Raw genomic sequence first — 22,101 nt, forward strand, 5'->3', positions numbered from 1 at the left:
GAACTAGTGATTCATTTCACATATGACAACATACGTGTTTCAATGCCATTCTCCCAAATCATCCCACCCTCACCCTCTCCCACAGAGTCCCAAAGACTGTTCTATACATCTGTGTCTCTTTTGCTGTCTCGTATACAGGGTTATCATTTGCATCTTTCTAAATTCCATATATATGCGTTAGTATACTGTATTGGTGTTTTTCTTTCTGGCTTACTTCACTCTGTATAATAGGCTCCAGTTTCATCCACCTCATTAGAACTGATTCAAATGTATTCTTTTTAATGGCTGAGTAATACTCCATTGTGTATATGTACCAAAGCTTTCTTATCCATTCGTCTGCAGATGGACATCGGGGTTGCTTCCATGTCCTGGCTATTATAAACAGTGCTGCAATGAACATTGGAGTACATGTGTCTCTTTCAATTCTGGTTTCCTCAGTGTGTATGCCCAGGAGTGCGATTGCTGGATCATATGGCAGTTCTTTTTCCAGTAATAAAAGCTATATATGACAAACCCACAGCAAACATTATCCTCAATGGTGAAAAACTGAAAGCATTTCCTCTAAAGTCAGGAACAAGACAAGGGTGCCCACTCTCACCACTACTATTCAACATAGTTCTGGAAGTTTTGGCCACAGCAATCAGAGCAGAAAAAGACATAAAAGGAATCCAAATTGGAAAAGAAGAAGTAAAACTTTCACTGTTCACTGATGACATGATCCTCTACACAACTTTCTATCTTGATGGATCGAACATGGAATTTCCAGGATCTCTTTCTGGCAGACACTAAGGGTTTTGAGTAGACAAATTGGACCTTTCTCCAGTATCCAAGTTTTATATACTTAAATGATATTTGTATCAATATTTGTTAAATTATATATATATATAAATCTAGCTAATACTGGAAGTCCACAGATTTTTTTCCCTTGCAAAATTGGTCTGAACATTATTCAGATTTGATAAAAACAAATTAGTGTGCAGAATGCTTCCCTGGGAAAACAACTGGGATGCAGACAATGTGCCTAATTTCTTCATCATCAGATCCGAAAACTGTGCTTGACATGAAATAGAATAATTTATACACAGAGAGTGAGTTTCAACCCACCTCACAGAGGAATATAATATATAATATAATATAACCTCACAGGTGGGTTATATTCACTTTATTTGCTTTATACTTGGGCTTTTTCTGTAAGATTTTATTTTAATTAAAAAAACATTTCTTAAACCAGTGCAATAAACCACACTATCTTACTACCAGAAAGCTTGTTTCTGGGTTAGAACAAGCATAAGAGAAAACAGCAGTAATAATACAGGTTTACTTTGAAAGGAGATGGTCCTGAGTGGAATCATCCCAGTGCTGGATAGTTTTATAGAAGAAGCAATGGAAACAAAATGCTTTTTTGACCTCTTATGTATTACCATTTAAGGTGGGCATGTACAATTTGCTTTGCTAAGTGATACCAGAACAACAGTGTCTTTTAAACCAATCCATTATTTTAATCTCATGTATAGACTTGCTACAAACCAAAATATTAAATTTGTGTATGCTTGAAATGCCATTTTGCCTTTCAAGACTAGAATACCTTTAGTAGCTAGTTATGGAATGATTTTTCTTCTGTACTTCTACAAACTAGTATTTCACACACTTTCTTTACATCTGAGAATGACCTGATTTGGAAAGGGACAAATGGAAGGGCTTTGCTCTTCAAAGAGGAGGAATCATCTGCAATTTTTAAGCAATAAGAGAATTCTTTCCAAATGGGATGCCTGGAGATGACTCTAGGCAAGAAAATGAAAGTTATATAGATAAATCATTCATTTTTGCATTCATGTATTTAGCCCATGTCAACTGAACATGAATTAGATATGAAACATTTTTCTGTTTCTGAGGATAAAATGGTGATATGGGCACTTCTCTCAAGTAGTTTCTAGTCCAAGAGAAGATGGAAAGATTGCATATGTAACTACATGTATAAACTAAATATATAATTACAGAGTAGGATGAATACTATGGAACAAGAGTATAGATGAGAATGTATCTCAATGGGAAATTATGGGAAACATGGAGTAAAGTCCATGGCAGTGCTATTCACCGAAATACTGAACTGTGAAAGATGGCCTGAGCAGAAATACCATGGCTCCATTTTGAGTAATCTAGGTTTGAGACAGATGTACAGGAAAGTCAAATAAGCACTCAGATAGATGAAGAAGTCTGGATTGACTATAACAGTTTAGGAATCCTTAACCAATAAATGATAAGCTAGAGGTGAGAATGAACTGATTTAGAGATAGAGTTAAAGAGAAAACAGGACCTATCATTGAGTCTTGAAGAATTCCATTTAAAGATTAAGGACTGATTCAGTTCAGTTCAGTTCAGTTCAGTCGCTCAGTCGTGTCCGACTCTTTGCGACCCCATGAATCACAGCACACCAGGCCTCCCTGTCCATCACCAAGTGATTAGTTGGCTAAGAATATTGAAAAGTGGTCTGACAGAGGCAGAGCAACTTTGCAGCTAATAAAGGTGATGATTCTGGGTCCTTCTTTTGTCTGGGAAAAGCCCTAGCAACAGGTTTACATGGTCATGTAGTTTTGTAAAATTTTCACAGGAAGGATATCTTTGTTTTTCTTTTCTTAAAGCAGAGTCTCAAATTGTATGAGCTGCAGGTCTCACACATCTGCCCCTAAGAGGAAAGCGTAAAATCAAGAGAAGGTAATTGCATGGAAAGACAAGGGAAGCGGAACAGTTCAGGGAGAGAATGTGCAACAGTTATGGATGCACCTGAGAAGACAGGAACAGGAGGCCAGGAACATACCCATTGGATTTAGTGGATGGAAGATCACTGTGTCCCTAGAAAAGTCCCTTTAGTGCCCTGATGGGCCAGGAAGCCAGATTAAGTTAGTTGGTTTCAACAAACTGCAAAGGAAAAGGGGAAAGTGTGGTAGCTGATGAGAAAGGAGCTGCTCAGGAAGGTTATTTTCTTTTTTCCTTTGTCCCTCCATCCTTCCCTTTTTTTCTCCCTTCCTTCCTTTCCCCCTCCTTCCCTCTCTCTCTCCTTTCTTTCTTCCTCCTCTTCTGTCTCTTTTTCAGAATGGTGAGACCTGAGAGCACTGATTGAAAGGTTATGCAACACAGAGGTGTGCTGAAGAAACAAGGGGAAACCTTAAGCTGAGATGAGTTTTCCACTTATTATATCTCAACTTCTATTTTCAAAAGACTCAGAGGAAATGAATATCCATATACTATGAAGAAATCTAATCAGTATTTTTATTTCACTGGTGGCGAAAACTAGACGAATTCATAATGTTTATAAAAGCACAAGGGTCCTTGGGCTGAGGACACTCTCTCCACCCGGGGTACTGAGGTCGCTTTACTCAATTCCTAGTCGTTTGCAGGCAAATGTTCTATTTTGTAGCTTTCTGACAATATCCATTTAAAAACTTAAACCAATTTCCCCCTGAAGTCTTGTCTATTTTATATCCTATTTCCCCTCAAATTGTTGGTGAATATTGTAGAAATATATACAAATCGCTTTTTAAAGACAAATCAAAAATTACAATTCTGCCAAAGAAAAATAGATCTTTAATTCAGTATATTAAATACATTCTTTAAACTTTTTAATTGGGCTTCTGCGTATCCTTTGATGTATGCCCTAATGTTACACTGATGTATTGAAAAGGGAGCAATTTTCTTTCCCAGACAAGATTCCTGGGACTCATGAATCGAGAATTTCAGAAAGATAATCTTAATCGGCACAAGACAGAAATGAATATGCTTTTTCTGGCACCTTGTAATTCTGAAGCTTTCTTGCACTTTTTTCATTGTGTCTTTTAGTTTGATTACTGCAAAAAATGGACAGTGAAGCGCTAAAAGTTACTTTTTTACAAAGTGCGATTAGCCCCCAGGCATCCTCATTAAAGTGTTTCTCATCACTTTAACAAGCAGAGAGAGAGACAGACAGACTGTGAGAGAGTGTGAGGGAGAGAGCCAGAGTGTGTGTGTGTTAGTCGCTCAGTCGTGTCCCCCTCTTTGTGACCCCATGGACTGGAGTCAGTCCATGGAATTCTTCAAGCAAGAATACTGGAGTGGGTTGCCATTTCCGTTGGGATTAAAAAGAAAAAAAAAAAAAGAGGTTCTCAGATTTAGGAATAGGGCCTACCAGTTCCCAAAGATTGCCAGATTCAGCAAATAAAATCAAGGCTGCTCAGTCAAATCCGAATTTCAGATAAACAATTTTTTAGTGTATAGAAAGTGAAAGTGAAGTTGCTCAGTCGTATCCGACTCTTCGCGACCCCATGGACTGTAGCCTACCAGGTTCCTCCGTCCATGGGTTTTCCAGGAAAGAATACTGGAGTGGGTTGCCAATTCTTTCTCCAGGAGATCTTCCCGACGTAGAGATTGAACCCAGGTCTCTCTCATTGTAGGCAGATGCTTTACCGTCTGAGCCACCAGGGAAGTGTACACGAGTTTAGTGTATAAGAATAGCCCAAAGATTGCAGGGGGCAGACTTGCCCAAATGAACGCTTCTTTTTTTAAAATTTGACATTGCAATTAAACGGGGCTTTCCCCCAGCAACCTCGCGGAGCCCACTCCCCACATCCCAGCCGAGCGCCCGCCGAGCTGGTTTAAACCCCGGGCCGGCCGGCCGGGCCGCGCCCCCTGATTGGCCGAGGCGCGCCCGCCGCCCCGCCGGCCGCAGGCGTCACGCAGCCCGGGCGGCCCGAGCCTCGCCGCCGCCGCCTCCGCGGCAGCCCCGGTCGGCGCAAGTGCGGCGCGCGCAGGGGGAGGGGGCGACGGAGGCCGAAGCTGGCGTCGGGCCGCGGGCGGGATTAAGTTTCTCGGGCGCGCGGGAGCGTGTGTGCGCGTTCATCCCGAAGTTCCTCGCCGGGCCGTTACTTCGGGACAGCAGAGAGCAAGCGGGGGCGAGGCGAGGCTCCCCGCGTCCCCACCTTCCGCCCTTCAGCGCTGCCGCCGCGGGCGGCCGTCGCGAGCCGGGTAAGCGGCGCCGGGGCCCGGGCCGGGAGGCCGGAGCGCGCCCCCGCGGCCTGCGCGCGCCCGGCTGGGAAGGTGCGCGGGGGCCGGGGGCTGGGCGGGAGGGGCGCGCGGCCGGAGGGGTGCGCTTGCCCCACCCCGCGCTGCCGGGAAGCCGCTGCTGCTTTGGCTCTTGAAAAGAATGGGCGTCTGGAAGTTTCCTTTGCGACTCGCCGGGTTCCCGAGCGGTCGTCCTGGTTCTTTCAGCCACTTCCCTCCTCTTCTGCTCCTGTTGACTCTAAGAGGCTGAAAAGTTTCATCTTTTCTTTCGCCTGGAAGGGCGTAGTGAGGGTGCCAGGGAAGGGAGCCCCGGGCCTGGCACGGGCGCCTGTTGCTGTCCGCTGCCCTGGCCGCGCGCCCCAGGCCGGACGCCCGCTCCATCGCTCGGCGAGGGTGGGCAGGGGATGGGGATGCGCCCCTAGACTGGCGAGCGTCGCCTCGGCTGCAGCGGGGCACCCAGAACGGGCGGCTCACTGGTGCCCGCCCCCACTCTTCCCCCTCCCCCTAGCGCCCGTGCCCTTCACATCCCGTGTCCGCGTTGGTGGGAGCATTTTGCTCTCGCCTCCCCCTCTCTGCCTCCCACCCCCAGCCCGCGCCAGTGGGGCGCCTTTGTCTGCAATTTCGCAGCCTCGGGATGCCGGATGTTTCTAGGGAAGCGCTGCTCTGAATACACTGTGCGTGTATGTGTGTGTGTTTGTTTCACCGGTGGTGATGGTGTAAATTCTTGCTTGCGTTCTTACAGAGGCACAGAGGCTGGGCTATTCTTTCCTGTAGATCGCGTGGAAATTCAAGCTGGGACTGCGGAGAGGAGGAGGGGCCGTGCGAAGGCCGGAGGTGGCCGCCGCTGCTCAGTGTCCGGGGGCGAATCGAGGGCGGCGGGACGTCTCCCTACAGCTCCGCGGCTGGGGGTACTGAGATCGCTCTGCTAGGGCAGAACCTGGGTATGGGCGCTATGTGCCTTGGGCGAAATGGGAGCGGGTGCAGCTAGTGTTTCAGAGATACCAGATGAGAGGACCTTACCTTCACCGGCCTAGAAGGAAACCTCTCCAGGTTCTTTTTATGTCGAGAGGGGAATAATCTGAAAAGTGGCCAAACTTATCATCCAGTTTTGTTGGACAGCCGTGGTGTAAACATCCTTTTTTGTGTTTCTCTGGATATTTCTCATTTAGGTTGCCTTTTAAGAATAAATAACATCTAGTCTGAAAAACTTTCAAGGATGATGCAGTGGGGTTTCAGGATTACATGTACATTTGGGTATAGGTGACTAAAGTGAACTTTTTATAAGAATTGCATCATCTAAATTTGCTTAATACTTGCTTTAGCCCTTGGTAGAATTTAGGCAGTTGAATTAAAAAACCCCACAAAACTTGAAGTTCCTTGGCTAGAGTTCTAATGCAATGCAAAGATAAAATGAATGCACCTGCACCCTTGCCTGAGGGAGGGGCAAGGAAGCTTTGAAGGATGGTGGAGATAATTTTGTCTGGGATGCCCAGATTTCTTGCTTGCTAATGGGCTAGTTTACAAATGGGCGTCATTTATCTAGACTGGGATGTGTTGCACACTCTGCTCCTCACAGTTGACAGGAAAATCCTTAAAAACAGAGATTTGTAAACTTAAGGGCCATGGACGAATCTTTCTGCTGCAGCTTGTTTTTTTCCCCTAAAGTTTAAGAGCTTTGGATGGTTTTTACACTTTTAAATGGTCGAAAAACGCAATCAAAAGAATAACATTTCATGACATGAAAATTATATAAAAATCAAATTTCAGTGCCCATAAAGTTTAATTGGAGCACAGCCACACTCATTCCTTTTGTCTGTGATGCATTCTTACTGTTGGTATCTGCTTTCACAGAAGCAGTGACATAGTTGACTGGTTGCATAGTTGAGATAGAGATGGATAGCCTTCAGAGTCTGAAAAGTTTACTGTCTTACTCTACAGAAAAAGTTGCCAATCAAGATCAGGCTTCAGAAGTATTGCTTACGTACTCCCTCTTGTGATGAGTGTATTGTTTAATTTCATTGCCTTTTAGGTCCTGTTTCGGGTATCCTAGGAACTGGCAGACTGTTCCCCAGTAGTTGGACAAGTTAATGTGTTGGATTTTCTCATTTCCATATTTCACTCTCAAAAAGTTTTCTTAACCTTTTGTCATCTTTCTTTTTTAGAATCTAGCCTAAAGTGGGTTTTCTGATTAGCAGAAACTATATATAGATAGCTATATCTCAAGGTGCTCTGCAGTGCATTCTGGTGACTTCTAGTTACTCTGCTACCTGAGCAGTTTTGATAACTATATCTTTGTTTATTTATGTAGAGAGAAGCAGAGGTTAGGGGGTGTCATAAGTTCCTTTCCACAGGCAAGTTGTCACCCACGCAAAGGTAGTTTGGGGGCTCCTTGACTCATCATCGCTCGTCTTGCCTACCTTATTTGTAAAACAAAAAGTCGATGAAGTTTATCTCAGCGTATTGCTGCTAGATTGCTCACATGTGATACCTTCCCTCCCATTTCCTTGGCTCTTTTCCGTATTTCTTTTCCCTTCACTTGTTTCTGGTTTCCTTTTTTCCTTTAACACACTGCTTCATTGTATTGCCTGAGCCCAGTGGTTGTTGGTACTGGGGAAGGGAGAGGTGGAAGTCAGGTTTTGTTGTGTTCCAAATTTCTGGCATGTAGGCAGTGCCCTGTTTGGTCCCTGCAGTCCTCTTTGCGTGTCAGGTAACTTTTGCATAAATATGGTGTCAGAGTAGAGGCTGTCCCCAGAGTTGACTACAGGTCTGCAAGGCTTGGTGCTCTGAGATATTTATGGAAGGCCTTGAAATGTAATTTCATATTGATTCAGGTCTTCAGCTGCTGTGGTGGAGAGGCTCTGCTTTCCAAAGAAATGCATCCATTGTCTAGGGTTTAGATTAAGGGATCCGAAGCTGGAGAGTAGCAATGAATTGCCTGGAAGATACTGTCCTGTGTTAAGAGCAGATGATTTTCTCCAGATTACATCTGAAGTCTGATGTCATAGACTTGACTCAGGTTGAGTTGCTCCATTTTGTATATTTACAGTATGCACAAAGCCCTCTGTGCATTTCACAAAAGATCTTTGGGCAGAGATAACATATTGGATTGGAAATGTCACTATATGTTATTAGAGCAAGCTATACATCTATCACCCAAAGATTCTGTAATTGAGTGAAGAAGTAAACACCTTCCGTACAATTCAGGACTGCTTGATGGTGCATGTGAATGATGATATAGCACCAGTTATATTTTCTAAACAGTCATACGTGTTCTTAAAACACATTTGGCCTAAAGTAGCACTTCATTCGGAGAAGGCAATGGCAAGCCACTCCAGTACCCTTGCCTAGAAAATCCCATGGATGGAGGAGCCTAGTAGGCTGCAGTCTGTGGGGTCGCTAAGGGTCAGACAGGACTGAGCGACTTCAGTTTCACTTTTCACTTTCACACATTGGAGAAGGAAATGGCAACCCACTCCAGTGTTCTTGCCTGGAGAATCCTGGGGACCAGGGAGCCTGGTGGGCTTCCGTCCATGGGGTCACACAGAGTCGGACACGACTGAAGTGACTTAGCAGCAGCAGCAGCAGTTCATTTGATATTGTTATTAATACATTGTTACATAACATTATCAACCCCACATTTATAACAAGAACGGTATTATTTTCTCTTATAAATTAGTTTCCTGCATAAAAGAGCATCAGTATAAATACAATTAGAAATGACATGTAGTATGGTAAAGTTGATATACTGTGCTTAAATAATTACAGTGGGATTCCACATGGGTTGGGGCTTCCCTAGTGGCTCAGACAGTAAAGAGTCTGCTTGCAGTGCGGAGACCAGAGTTCGATCCCTGGGTCGGGAAGATCTCCTGGAGAAGGAAATGGCAACCCACTGCAGATTCCTTGCCTGGAAAATTCCATGAATGAGGAGCCTGGTGGGCTATAGTCCATGGAGTCAAAGAGTGGGACACGACTGAGCAACTTCACTTTCATTTTCCACATGGGCGGATAAGAATAAGGAGATGAACTGTTTCTAGATAGAGAAAACTGATATCCTTGCTTTCCTGTGAGACACTTCTCAAGAAATTCTAAGACAGTTATTCATTGAGTAGATAGTAATAGATTAGGAGATGTGAGGACCTGAATTAGGCACTGGAGAGAAAGTGAAGTCGCTGTCCTGTCTAACTCTTTGCGGCCCCGTGGCCTGTAGTGCACCAGACTCCTCCATCCGTGGAATTCTCCAGGAAAGAGTACTGGAGTGGGTTGCCATTGGAGAGAGCACAGAATAGATACAGTGTTCCAGAAGGTTCCTGTCACATTCTGAAGAACTGGAGGTTAGAACTTCAGCTTATAAACTCAGGGGGAGGCACAATTCATGATGGATTTTTGCAGACACCATAAGGTTCTCTCAGACCGTAGGTTGTCAACTTGTGAGATCTTGAAGAACTGGACTGTTGCGGAGTCAGGGAGGGAAGTTCTGTAGGAGGCTACTGTGGTGGTGTAACTAAGCATTACTGTGGTAATTGGATGTTTGGGAAGAAAGGAAAACTTATGTGAGGAAAAAGGTATTTTATCTTTGGTCTGAGGCCACTCATTTTGTCTCTTCTGATGTTCGCTGGGAAATTGGCCTTTTCTTTTTGTAGACAGAATTACTTTTCTTTTTAAGTGTTTCATAAAAGCATCCGTTTTCTTAAAATATTTCTTCTCTCACAAAATGAGTAAAACATTAAATTTGGCAAAGATGAACTATTAGCATTGTCAGCATCTCGTGATGGTTTTGGGGTGTGATTAAAACAGTTTAATTTGTTATTTAGATTATATTGGCCTGACAATTGTGTGTATATCCTGTGCACATTTTGTAGGCAAATATTTGGCATAGTCTTTCTTCCCCCCAGAAATTTATTCTCCATTTTGAAAAAACATAATTTAAAAAGTAATTTATATCCTATATCATAAAACAAAAACTTTTTTGAAGTGATGAAATTATATTTGTTAGAGAAACGTTAAAGAACTTCCAAATTTGGAGGGCTGAGTTTTTTTTTTTTAAAAAAGGTAAAACAATTCTTAAATTCCTGCTTGTTTTCTTCTTGACTGTAGTGGTTAAATTTGTTTGGTCTAGGTAATTGTTATCTTTATCTTCCTTTTAGTTTTCTTTGCTGCTGCTGCTAAGTCACTTCAGTTGTGTCCGACTCTGTGCGACCCCATAGACGGCAGCCCACCAGGCTCCCCCGTCCCTGGGATTCTCCAGGCAAGAACACTGGAGTGGGTTGCCATTCCCTTCTCCAACATGTGAAAGTGAAAAGTGAAAGTGAAGTCTCTCAGTCCTGTCCGACTCGTCGCGACCCCAGGGACTGCAGCCCACCAGGCTCCTCCACCCATGGGATTTTCCAGGCAAGAGTACTGGAGTGGCTTGCCATTGCCTTCTCCGTTAGTTTTCTTTACATCTGCAAAATCAGCATTCATTATTATGCTGTTGTAAACCACTCTTACCTCCATATTGGAGGTGCTGTAAATAAATGCAGGAGGGGAAAATGAAAAGTAAAACACTTGTATGAAAGGAAAAAACAGAAACATCAGTTACTGGACAACAAAAAAACAAAACAAAAACTTAAGGAAAAACCTGTATCGTTTGTGCTGATGATTTAATGTTGACAGAATACGTTTAGGAATGCTTTACATTTACTCTATTACTTATGTTTTAAAACTAATTACAGTAAAATGCATAAAATAGTTTTTTCTTATAGTAACTTATTTTGATGATTAAGAAAGCACACTGAAAAATATGGATGACATAGACAGGTGCAAAGAAGCTGAAAAGTTAGCTATAGTTCTCTCACCTAGGTGATATCCCTCCCTAAAGAACACAAGTATTTTGTGAAATGAGGATGCCCAGCTTGTTTTGATATACAAATGAACAAGTATAACTGTTGATCGGTAGTTTTCACTAATTGTCGTTCTTCTCAGTGAGAATAATTTGAGATTATTAAACATCCATATATTTGAATTGATATAAATAGCATCCGTTAGAACCAGTATCTCTTGACTCTTTAAGGAGGCATAATATGGCTGAGCATCATGTGGTACCCAGGACGCCAGTGGAGAAGGCATGTTTAAATCTTGATCTGGGCTTAAGAGTAAATGTTCTTATAGACCTGTAGTTAATTTTGGATTAACTTTACAATATGTAATTAGGTGGGCCCTAGTATGCCTTGCTTCAGGGACCTAGCTGAAGAAAATGATAATGGGAATCTGTTATCCAGCGCTCATAAGATATCACTAAACTGACAAAACTGTGACAACAGAACCATAAATACTAAAGATTATTCTACAGTTGAAAAGGTCCTCTCTGATCTGTACAAGGAATGGCTAGCTTCTCTTGTATGTTGCTAGTTCTCCCCTTCACCAACAAGTCCAGTTTGTCTAAGGCTTTACTGGATAATGTTGAAAAGGTTTAAGTCAAGTATCCCCGCTTCCTCCCCCCATCCACCCCAGGCTTTTGAAGGTATTTGTTTTAGTAAGTCAAACATGAAGTCTGCCTCTGGGCAACATTTACTTCCTACTTTAGCACTGGAGGGGCCTCATCTATAGGAGTCAGTGGAGTTTTGACTGACATTGACCCCCTGCTTGGCTACTTCATTCCTGATTTATCTGGGAGTGGTAAATGTAGTCATGCCGTTCCCTTTTAGAAAAAGTGCAGCAGTGGAATGCCCCTTTATACTGATTAAATCTGCAGAATATACATATATATGTGTGTGTATTTATCCCTCTTATCAATTCAGTTCAGTCGCTCAGTTGTGTCTGACTCTTTGTGACCCCATGGACTGCAGCACGGCAGGCTTCCCTGTTCATCACCAACTCCTGGAGCCTCCTCAAACTCATGTCCATTGCGTCGGTGATACCCTCCAAACATCTCATTCTCTGTTGTCCCCTTCTCCTCCCACCTTCAGTCATTCCCAGCATCAGGGTCTTTTACAGTGGTGGCCAAGGTATTGGAGCTTCAACTTCAGCATCAGTCCTTCAAATGAATATTCAGGACTGGCTTCCTTTAGGATGGACTGGTTGGATCCCCTTGCAGTCCAAGGGACTCTCAAAAGTCTTCTCCAATACCACAGTTCAAAAGCATCAATTATTCAGCGCTCAGCTTTCTTTGTAGTCCAGCTCTCACATCCATACATGACTACTGGAAAAACCATAGATTTGACTAGACAGACCTTTGTTAGCAGAGTAATGTCTCTCATTTTTAATATGAAGTTTAGATTCGTCATAGCTTTTTTCCCAAGGAGCAAGCGTCTTAATTTCATGGCTGTAGTCACCATCTGCAGTGGTTTTGGAGTCCATAAAAATAATCTCTCTCACTGTTTCTATTGTTTCCCCGTCTATTTCCCATGAAGTGATTGGACCGGATGCCGTGATCTTAGTTTTCTGACTGTTGAGCTTTAAGCCAACTTTTTCACTCTTCTCTTTCACTTTCATCAAGAGACTCATTAGTTCTTCTTTGCTTTCTGCCATAAGGATAGTTTCATCTGAGGTTATTGATATTTCTCCCGGCAATCTCGATTCCAGCTTGTGCTTCATCCATCCCAGCATTTTGCAAGATGTACTGTGCATTATAAGTTAAATAAGCAGGGTGACAATACACAGCCTTGATGTCCTCCTTTCCTGATTTGGAACCAGTCTGTTGTTCCATGTCCAGTTCTAACTGTTACTTCTTGAGCTGCATACAGTTTCTCAGGAGGCAGGTCAGGTGGTCTGATATTCCCATCTCTTTCAGAATTTTCCACAGTTTGTTGTGATCCACACAGTCAAAGGCTTTAGTGTAGTCAATAAAGGAAAAGTAGATGTTTTTCTGGAACTCACTTGATTTTTTGATGATCCAGCGAATGTTGGTAATTTGATTTCTGGTTCCTCTGCCTTTTCTAAATCCAGCTTGAACATCTGGAAGTTCATGGTTCACGTACTGTTGAAGCCTGGCTTGGAGAATTTTGAGCATTACTTTACTAGCATGTGAGATGAGTGCAATTGTGTGGTAGTTTGAATAGTCTTTGGCATTGCCTTTCTTTGGGATTGGAATGAAAACTGACCTTTTCCAGTCTGTAGCCACAGCTGAGTTTGCCAGATTTGCTGGCATATTGAGTGCCGCACTTTCACAGCATCATCTTTTAGGATGTGAAATAGCTCAACTGGAATTCCATCACCTCCACTAGCTTGTTCGTAGTGATGCTTCCTAAGGCCCACTTGACTTTGCATTCCAGAATGTGTGGCTCTAGGTGAGTGATCACACTATCGTGATTGTCTGGGCCATGAACATCTTTTTTATATGGTTCTTCTGTGTATTCTTGCCACCTCTTCTTAATATCTTCTGCTTCTGTTACATCCATACCATTTCTGTCCTTTTTTTTTTGCTTATCTTTGCATGAAATGTTCCCTTGATATCTAATTTTCTTGACGAGATCTCTAGTCTTTCCCATTCTGTTGTTTTTGTTTATTTCTTTGCGTTGATCACTGAGGAAGGCTTTCTTATCTCTCCTTGCTATTCTTTGGAACTCTGCATTCAGATGGGTTTATCTTTCCTTTTGTCCTTTGCCTTTAGCTTCTCTTCTTTTCTCAGCTATTTGTCTATAGCCATAGCCAGATATCTATCGATATCTTTGTCTGTCTAAACAGTCCCCCTTGGCCTGGATTTTTCTCCCTAGACTGCTCTGTTAAATTCAATGAATATCTGTTGGGTGCTAAACTCAGGATGTTTAGACTCTCCCCTTTTCTCAAGGAATGGGGAGGGCTTGTTTAGATGTTTTACTGAGGTATTAATACAATTCGAAGTTCACATATGATAAACTTCATGTATTGAAATTGTATAGGTTGTTGAGTTTTGGCCCTTGTGAAACCATCCTGGCAGTCAAGACTGAGCATGTCCATCCCTGGCAGATTTTTTCTCATGCCTCTTGGTAATCCTTTCCTGCCTCTCCTACTTTCCCATCTCCAAGTAACCACTGATCTGCTTTCTGTCACTATAGATTAGCTTGCATTCTCTACAGCTTTAAGTAGATGGAGTCATACAGTGAGTTCTTTGTGTCTGACTGCTTTGACTCTATTTTGGGTTCATCCATGTTGCCTTTACTCATGGTTTTTTACTGTTTATTGCTGAGTATTAATTCATTGTATGAATATAGCATTCAGAGTTTTTTTTTTAGTAGTTCAGGATTCTTTTATACTTCGTTGTCTTGTAGTGTGCTTGTTTGGTTTCAACTGTGTTGGGTCAGACTTTTGTATTTGATAGTTTTATTCTATCTTCTTAAATTCTTGTCCTTTTGGATCAACATAAAATTTGAATACCCGTATTTAATGTTTGCTGAAGTTTCAAAATAGGTAAGTTGTGTTTTGTTTAAAAAAAAAAAGCCTAGTAAATTGTAAAATAAGGAGGCTTAAATTTTTCTAATTTTTGAAGATGTCAGGTAATATAAAAAGAAGTTGCATGAGTATTGAGGCTTTCCACAAGCTTTTGTATATGACGTGAAGTCACTCTTAGTATTGAGCCCCAAGCTTTATTCCAGAGTGCTTGCCTAGTTCTCCTGACCCTTGTGCATATTTTTGGTAGCTCTTATAATTTTTGAAAGATTTATTGCTTACTTCTTTTGACAACTTTGTGTAACAATCATATAGTGAATTGGATAACAAAGGAGTAATTTGGTGCTCGAATTATCCAAATAATTGCCCCCCAGTGTATGTTACACCTAACATCATTGGACACACCAAGAATTGGAGAAGGGATAGTCATTATTTTATGAAAACATGTTATTCTTACTGGGATCATTCAGATTTCTCAGGCCATTTTTAACATTTATATGTTTGTTGCTACTTTCTCATCACTTGATTGAAATTATGTGTAACAAGAAAAACTACAAACCCCAGGACACCACCATTTAAAGCAGGTATACTCTCTGGATTACTACAAAAGTAAAAAATGGTTTATAATCTTAATTTTAACAGCCTTTTGAGTGCCTTAGTAAAATACAGTTAATGTATGTGATTAAATAGTAGATGGGTTAATTAAGAAGCAAATAGTCATGTTTATTGAAAGAATAAGATCTTTTAAATTGTTTTTAGAGAGAAAATACCAGGTTGTTAGGATGGCCTTTGTGAGTCCTATGGAATTACATAAGGCATCTAGTGTAGCCTGTTATAATTATCTCTGAATTAGTAGTTAGGGGATTGAATTGGCCCACACTTACTTATCTTATAAGGCTAAGGTTTGTGTTTGAGTAGGTTCATATTACTTTTGACTTTATATAATTTTCCCTTATCTGAGCAACTTGGAATCTGGCCAGCATGATGTAAATTATCTTTTCAACTGGTTTTCCTCCGTGTCTTCAGCAGTGTAGACTGCCACTGCCTGATGAGCTTATCAGCTGGTTTAGAGAGTGGCATCTCTCTGCTGTCAGAGGCATACAGCATTCTCTCTAGGGAGTTTTTAGTACAGGTTATGAAAAACATTGGTTTCAGTTACTGTGGACAAACTTTAATTTATTTTTGAGTGTTTGCCTGTTCAGTTAATGGGAGATCTAGAGGTGAATTTGTTTTGGTTTAGTATGGAGGTCGGAGAAGGAACTGGCAACCCACTCCAGTACTCTTGCCTGGAGAATCCCATGGCAGGAGCCTGGTGGGCTGCAATCCCTGGGGTCGCCAAGAGTTGGACACGACTGAGCGACTTCACTTTCACTTTTCCCTTTCATGCATTGGAGAAGGAAATGGCAACCCACTCCAGTGTTCTTGCCTGGAGAATCCCAGGGACAGGGGAGCCTGGTGGCTGCCGTCTGTGGGGTCGCACAGCGTCGGATACGACTGACGCGACTTAGCAGCAGCAGCAGCAGCAGCATGGAGGTAAATAAGAGAGCCTGATCACTGATATTTTAGATTTTTTTTTTCCCCCATGTTTTGCGTGCGTGTGTGCTCAGTCGTGTCCAACACTTTGCGACCCTGGAGACTTGCCTACCAGGCTCCTCTGTCTGTAGGATTTCCCAGGCAAGAGTACTAGATTGCCATTTCCTACTACAGGGGATTTTCCCTCAGGGATTGAACCTGTGTCTTTTGCGTTTCTTGGGTTGGTATGCAAATTCTTTACCACTGAGCTCCCTGGGAAGCCCAGATTTTCCAGGTATGTAGATATTAATTCATCTTGGATATGGATGGAATAATTTGATTCCACTACGATTTTGAATTTGTTCTTACAAATAATTGTTTGATGTCTAAGATATTTTGATCTTCTGTATTTAATATGACTTGATTAAGGTTATCTTCCATAAGTCAGGGACTTCCCTTGTGGCTCAGCTGGTAGAGAATCCACCTGCAATGCCAGAGACCTGGGTTCGATCCCTGGGTTGGCAAGATCCCCTGGAGAAGGGAACGGCTACCCACTCCAGTATTCTGGCCTGGAGAATTCCATGGACTGTATAGTCCATGGGGTTGCAAAGAGTCGGATTTGACTGAGTGACTTTCACTTTCCATGTCATTTGTTATCACATTAGTATAGGAAACAAAGTGATGTCAAATGTGATGTCAGTGATGACCCTTATTTAGGGTCAGCAACTCACTCCAGTATTCTTGCCTGGAGAAGCCCATGGATGGAGAAGCCTTGTAGGCTACAGTCCACGGGGTCGCAAAGAGTCAGACACGACTGAGCGACTGAACAGAACAGAACAGAAATAAACAGTAACCTGGCCTAGACTGTTGGCCCTGGTGGGTGTTTTGTAAGTACATGTTGAGAGTGATAAAGCATGAAGAGTCCTTACTTCTAATGGATTTTTACCCCTAAAGTAATTCTTATATTCTATTTTTAAATGTATGTGTTTCCCAGAGTTCCAGTCTCTGTTCTCTCCTTAATCTCTATTTTCTTCCTGGTTAATCTTCTTTATTTTCAGCAACACCTTTAGGCCAGTGATTCCCTGATTTATACTTCCAGATTTTTTTCTCCTTAGATTCACTTATGTAATTGATTCATTCTTTCAATAAATATTTGTTGAGCGCCCACTTTGGGCCAGCCAGTTTCTGGAGCTGGTGATATAGCCAGTGAGAAAAAGAAATCAAGAACATTGAAAAAAACGAAAACAAAAGTTCCTACCCTCATGGAGCCTAAATTCTATCATTTCCTGTTTTCTAGACATTTCAAGCTCATGATGCCCAAAAGGAATGCATTTCTAACTTCTTTCTCTAAGCGACATTTCTTTTTCTGCTCTTTAAGCTAATGATGCTCTGGTATTTTTCGTTTCCCAGATTAGAAAGGCTGAGCGTTGACCTCTGTTGCTGTCATTCACTCATTCAGTTCAGTTCAGTCGCTCAGTCCTGTCTGACTCTTTGCGACCCCATGAATCATTACACCTGCCCCAAACACACAACTCGTGGTCATCGGTCCTTTTAACACTCTCTAATGTGTGTGTCTGTATCACCTCTCTCATTTCCTGGCATTAATCTTGCTCACATTTCTGTACCCCCCCACCCCCCACCCCACCCCCCGAACTGGGCTGTTTTTAACAACCTAACGTCTCTGGGCTTCCCTGGTGGCTCAGAGGTTAAAGTGTCTGCCTCCAATGCGGGAGACCCGGGTTCGATCCCTGGGTCGGGAAGATCCCCTGGAGAAGGAGATGGTAACCCACTCCAGTATTCTTGCCTGGAGAATCCCATGGACAGAGAAGCCTGGTAGGCTACAGTCCATGGGGTCGCAAAGAGTCGGACACGACTGAGCGACTGAACGGAACGGAACGGAACGGAACGTCTCTGGAAAAGACTCTGATGCTGGGAAGGATTGGGGGTGGGAGGAGAAGGGGATGACAGAGAATGAGATGGCTGGATGGCATCCCCGACTCGATGGACATGAGTTTGAGTGAACTCCGGGAGTTGGTGATGGACAGGGAGGCCTGGCATGCTGTGATTCATGGGGTCGCAAAGAGTCGGACACGACTGAGCTACTGAACTGAACTGAACGTCTGTTTGTACTATTATTAGTTCTTTTCTATTTTTTAAAAAATATTTATTTCTTTGGTTGTGCCAGGTCACAACTTGGTTGAGAATTGTGGGATTTTTTTCTTAGTTATGTCATAAGGAACCAGTTGAGGCTCATGAACCCTCGGTTTGCAGGATGGAACCTGGGCCCCTTATGTTGGAAACGCTGAGACTTAACCACTGGACCACCAGGGAAATCCCTAATTCTTTTCTATTTTTGATGAACAATGTAGCCTATTGCCAGAAATTTTTTTCCCCAGAAAATTTTAGTAACCACCCCCCTTCCCTGCCACCCCTGCCCCATGTGTCTAAAATTCACCGCTCTCCCCCTGTAGGGCAAAGTCCCATGAAGGCCATGAAAACATGGCTTTCCTCTCCTGTCTCCTGTGGCAGCCTTGTGCTACAGAGCCATTGTCATTAAATTATGTGGTTTTGTTGTTTAGCAGGTGTCTTTCCATTTGTAAGAGATGCCATACCCTCTCCTGGCTGTCCCTCATATCCCAAGTTACAGGTCTTTCAGGACAATTCACATGTCATGTTCCCAGTTGTTTTTTTTTTCTGACTCATTTTGATAGCATTGAATTCCTTTTACACTCCCCAAATTTAGCACATCTTTTTGCAGTGTAATTATGTACTGTTTTCTACAAAATTGAGAGCTCGGAAGCAAGCTCGGAAGGTACCTGTCTTTATTTTTCTTTGCCATATGGTTTAGTGATAGAGGCAGATAGTAGAGTTTGGATATTTTGCGGGGGAGGGGCTTAAATTTTATATAATTTAGGATGACTTTCTTAAAAAAAAAAACAAAAACAATTATGAATGCAAAATTAGATGTGAAAGTGTGTATTTATTTGTACGAGGATGGAAGTATCTGGTGCAAGTATCTTCCTGCTGAGTCTGCCTGTGCCTTAGGCCCAGGGAAATGTAAGTGCTTATTTAAAGCTTGCTAAAATAGTGCTGTGTATATATAATTTTCTATCGTTGTTGATTTTCTTAAATTAGGGATAGGAAACTACAGCATCGGTTAGCCATTCTGATGCTAATATTGTTGATAGTAATAATAATGCCTAAAGCTTCTATAACTTCCCATTTTCTAAGCACTTTCACATACTTTATTTCAGGAGATTCTGATAACTGACTCAAAGGATAGGGACTCAAATGTAATGAGTTTTACTGTGTTTAGGTACAGGAAGACTGAGTTGCAGTTCTTCCTTTGAGATCAGATTTCACATTAGCGGGGAGATGATTCAGTTCTTTTGGGCATCTGTGACCTTAGTCAGCACGCCCTCCACCTCCTGTTAGCCTGGCGAATGCTAAGGACTTTTCTCAGGGCTTTCTAACTTGCTTTGCTGTCCTTCAGCTTTCTATTTCCTCCCTCTTTCAGCTTCCTCACCTCAATGTTTCTTCTTCCTTTCTTCCTGTTCGTTTATCTCTGTCTTGTCAGACACCACATCTATTGCCTCTCCGTCTGTCTCCTCTGGTTGGTTACTTAACACTTTTTTAAGTGTCAGTCCTTTGACTAAGCTGAATTTTGGATTACACTTTCTTTGGGTTCATTTCTACTTCTTTGAAGTATTTTAGAGGGAGTGATTTGGGGGATCTTCAATAGTATGAAAAGTACATGTATTTTTCAGCGGTGGGAAAGCAGTTCTAAAGGTAAATGCTTTATTTACTACATAAGTAAGACGTAGTGTAACTTACAAGACCAAGGTCAGAAATGATCAAATTTTCACTCCTGTTAAAGAATTATGTTCAAATTGGAAACAACAGACACGCAGTTCTGTTCAGTCGCTCAGTGGTGTCTGACTCTTTGCGACCCCATGGACTGCAGCACGCCAGGCCTCCCTGTCCATCGCTGACTCCCGGAGTTTACCCAAGCTCATGTCCATTGAGTTGGTGCCGATACTCAGTTCAGTTCAGTTCAGTCGCTCAGTCGTGTGTGACTCTCTGCGACCCCATGAATCACAGCACGCCAGGTCTCCCTGTCCATCACCAACTCCCGGAGTTCACTCAAACTCATGTCCATAGAGTCGGTGATGCCATCCAGCCGTCTCATTCTCTGTCATCCCCTTCTCCTCCTGCCCCCTAGCAGCAGGTTTTGTATGCCTGTTTCTTCCAGGCATTTTGCATATGTTATTGTTAATGCTCACTTTACAACAGCAGCTCCAAGAAGTTAAGTGACTTGCCCAGGATCTCAACTAGTAAAATGGTAAGAATGTTTTTTCAAGAGAGCCTTATAGTAGCAGTTTGGGACCTCTGAAAGCATGGCCGTCTGAGGCTACTTATCTGAAGGTAAGTAGCTATTTTCTTTCCTGTAGTATTATTATTAGAGCACAGAGCTGTGATATGGTGGAAAGCACTGGCTTTGATGTCAGTCAGACTCAGATTGGCTTTTAATGTTAGCTCTGGTGCTTACATACGTCATGAGTCTAGGAGACAATAATCTTTCAGCCTCAGTTTTCTTACTTGAAAGTGGGTATATCTAATATTGAGCAATTGGTAGGATTAAATGTATGCATGTTTGTGAAGCACATATGCTGTGTTTAAGAAGATGGGGCTATGTGACAGCTATTTCATAAACGGTTTCATTTCAAAGAGTAAAAATAAATGCCAGTTCATGTTCTAAAAACCTCACTTGTGGAAGAGTTATTATAGTAGATGCAACAGAAACCAGTTCTTATATACAGTTTTATCATCAGTTGTTATTGAAGAGCAGGTTCTAACAGTCTTAAATGACAAATTATTGGCTTAGTTGTGGATTACAACACACCTACATTTTAAATATTCCAGTAGTGAATATATATTGGGAAACCTTTGGCTCTTGAAGGGACTATTTGGTGGTTAGTTTGTACCTGAGCAATAAAGTTGCTTTAAAAAAAAAAATCTACAAAATGACATGGAAAATTAAACAGTTCATTGTTTAGGGAATTTAATAGACACCCAATCTAATGGAGTAAGATTTTTAAGCTTATTATTTCTCCCTTTTTCTTCTGCCCCCATATCCTCTTGTAGATTAATTAAGACTACCTTCTGTTGAAACTTTCAGATAGTTATTGATGTTTTATTATGTAAACTTTACAGTGCCCCTGCATAATAATGGCTATAGAAATAGGATTGCTTAATAAAAGGCCTGAGTTATGTGATCTTGGGAAAGTTAGTCATCTCTTTGACCTTTTACTCCATATCAGCAAAATGAGGTGTTAGCAAGTTGTTTCGGTAAAAGGTCACAAACTTTTCTGATGTCTTTAACTATGATATTTGAAATTATTAAGCATTAATAATTGCAAAAATGCATTAATTTCTTCTGCCAGCTGAACTTAAGGGTTCTAAATGCTCCATGACAAGTATTGCAAATAATGGACTCAGAGCAGGAGAGCATGATCTTTCGTGAGCCCTTCTCAGCACATGCCTGGTACTTCTCAGCACAGCAAAGGGTTGAAACTGAGTCAACATGGGTCCAGACCTCTGGTCACCACAAGCATAGTGCACGAAAGAAAAACAGCTACATTAAATCACACTTCAGTATGCCGTTTTCTTCCCAGAGGGTTTCCTGTTAGAAATTTGAGGCTGCCCTTTTCTGGGTAAAGTTTGTAAACGTCTTTTGTTTCCATCCAGATTCAGCAAAGGGAAATCATGAAAGCCACAGACTGAATTTAGGAAGCACTGATTGATGGGGAAAAAGAAAAATATCTAATTATGTTTAGTACTTACAGCTAAATGATAGCTAAGTGGCAATATGATAGACAACACTTCATAACTTTTGTAGAAAAGATTCCAGAACAGGAAAAACTGTTTGGGAATGGTGGATGTAGTTATTTTTTAAATTATGGGGCAAAGCCCTTGGATGACCTTTGATGAAGCACATTAACTAGTTGGATGGCGAGGTAAGTTGAAGCAGCATGGTTGTAGTATTCTGACCTTCCATCTCCTAGTTCCACAGTGTATCTCTGTTGAACAAAGTTTTCTCTCTTTACTGTTCTTTAGGGCTTTCCCCTAAGGAATCATTGGGTCACAACTGACAGAGCCATCAATTGTTTTGTTATATGCCAGTATTGTTACTGAGATCTCACGAACTCATCTCTG

The 22,101-nt window shown here is 42.0% G+C and overlaps 1 protein-coding gene across 10 annotated transcripts in view; it reads left to right on the forward strand.

Annotated features, from left to right (window-relative positions):
- The first annotated feature begins 4,696 nt into the window (after positions 1-4,696).
- The window catches only part of MPDZ (multiple PDZ domain crumbs cell polarity complex component), a 186,153-nt gene continuing 168,748 nt past the window's right edge, over positions 4,697-22,101 (forward strand). For 5 of the 10 annotated variants that reach the window (XM_055428220.2, XM_055428223.2, XM_055428225.2 and 2 more), the window contains exon 1: positions 4,702-4,995. The gene's annotated coding sequence lies outside the window, so the exon portion shown is untranslated. Of the gene's footprint in view, positions 4,996-5,834; positions 5,973-22,101 lie in introns of those variants that run through there. The other 5 variants (XM_055428229.2, XM_055428230.2, XM_055428228.2 and 2 more) reach the window with 3 other exon arrangements.

This window comes from Moschus berezovskii, chromosome 7 (genome assembly GCF_049115385.1).
Source record: "Moschus berezovskii isolate FMDL1 chromosome 7, NW_MosBer_1.0, whole genome shotgun sequence".
Lineage (NCBI taxonomy): Eukaryota > Metazoa > Chordata > Mammalia > Artiodactyla > Moschidae > Moschus > Moschus berezovskii.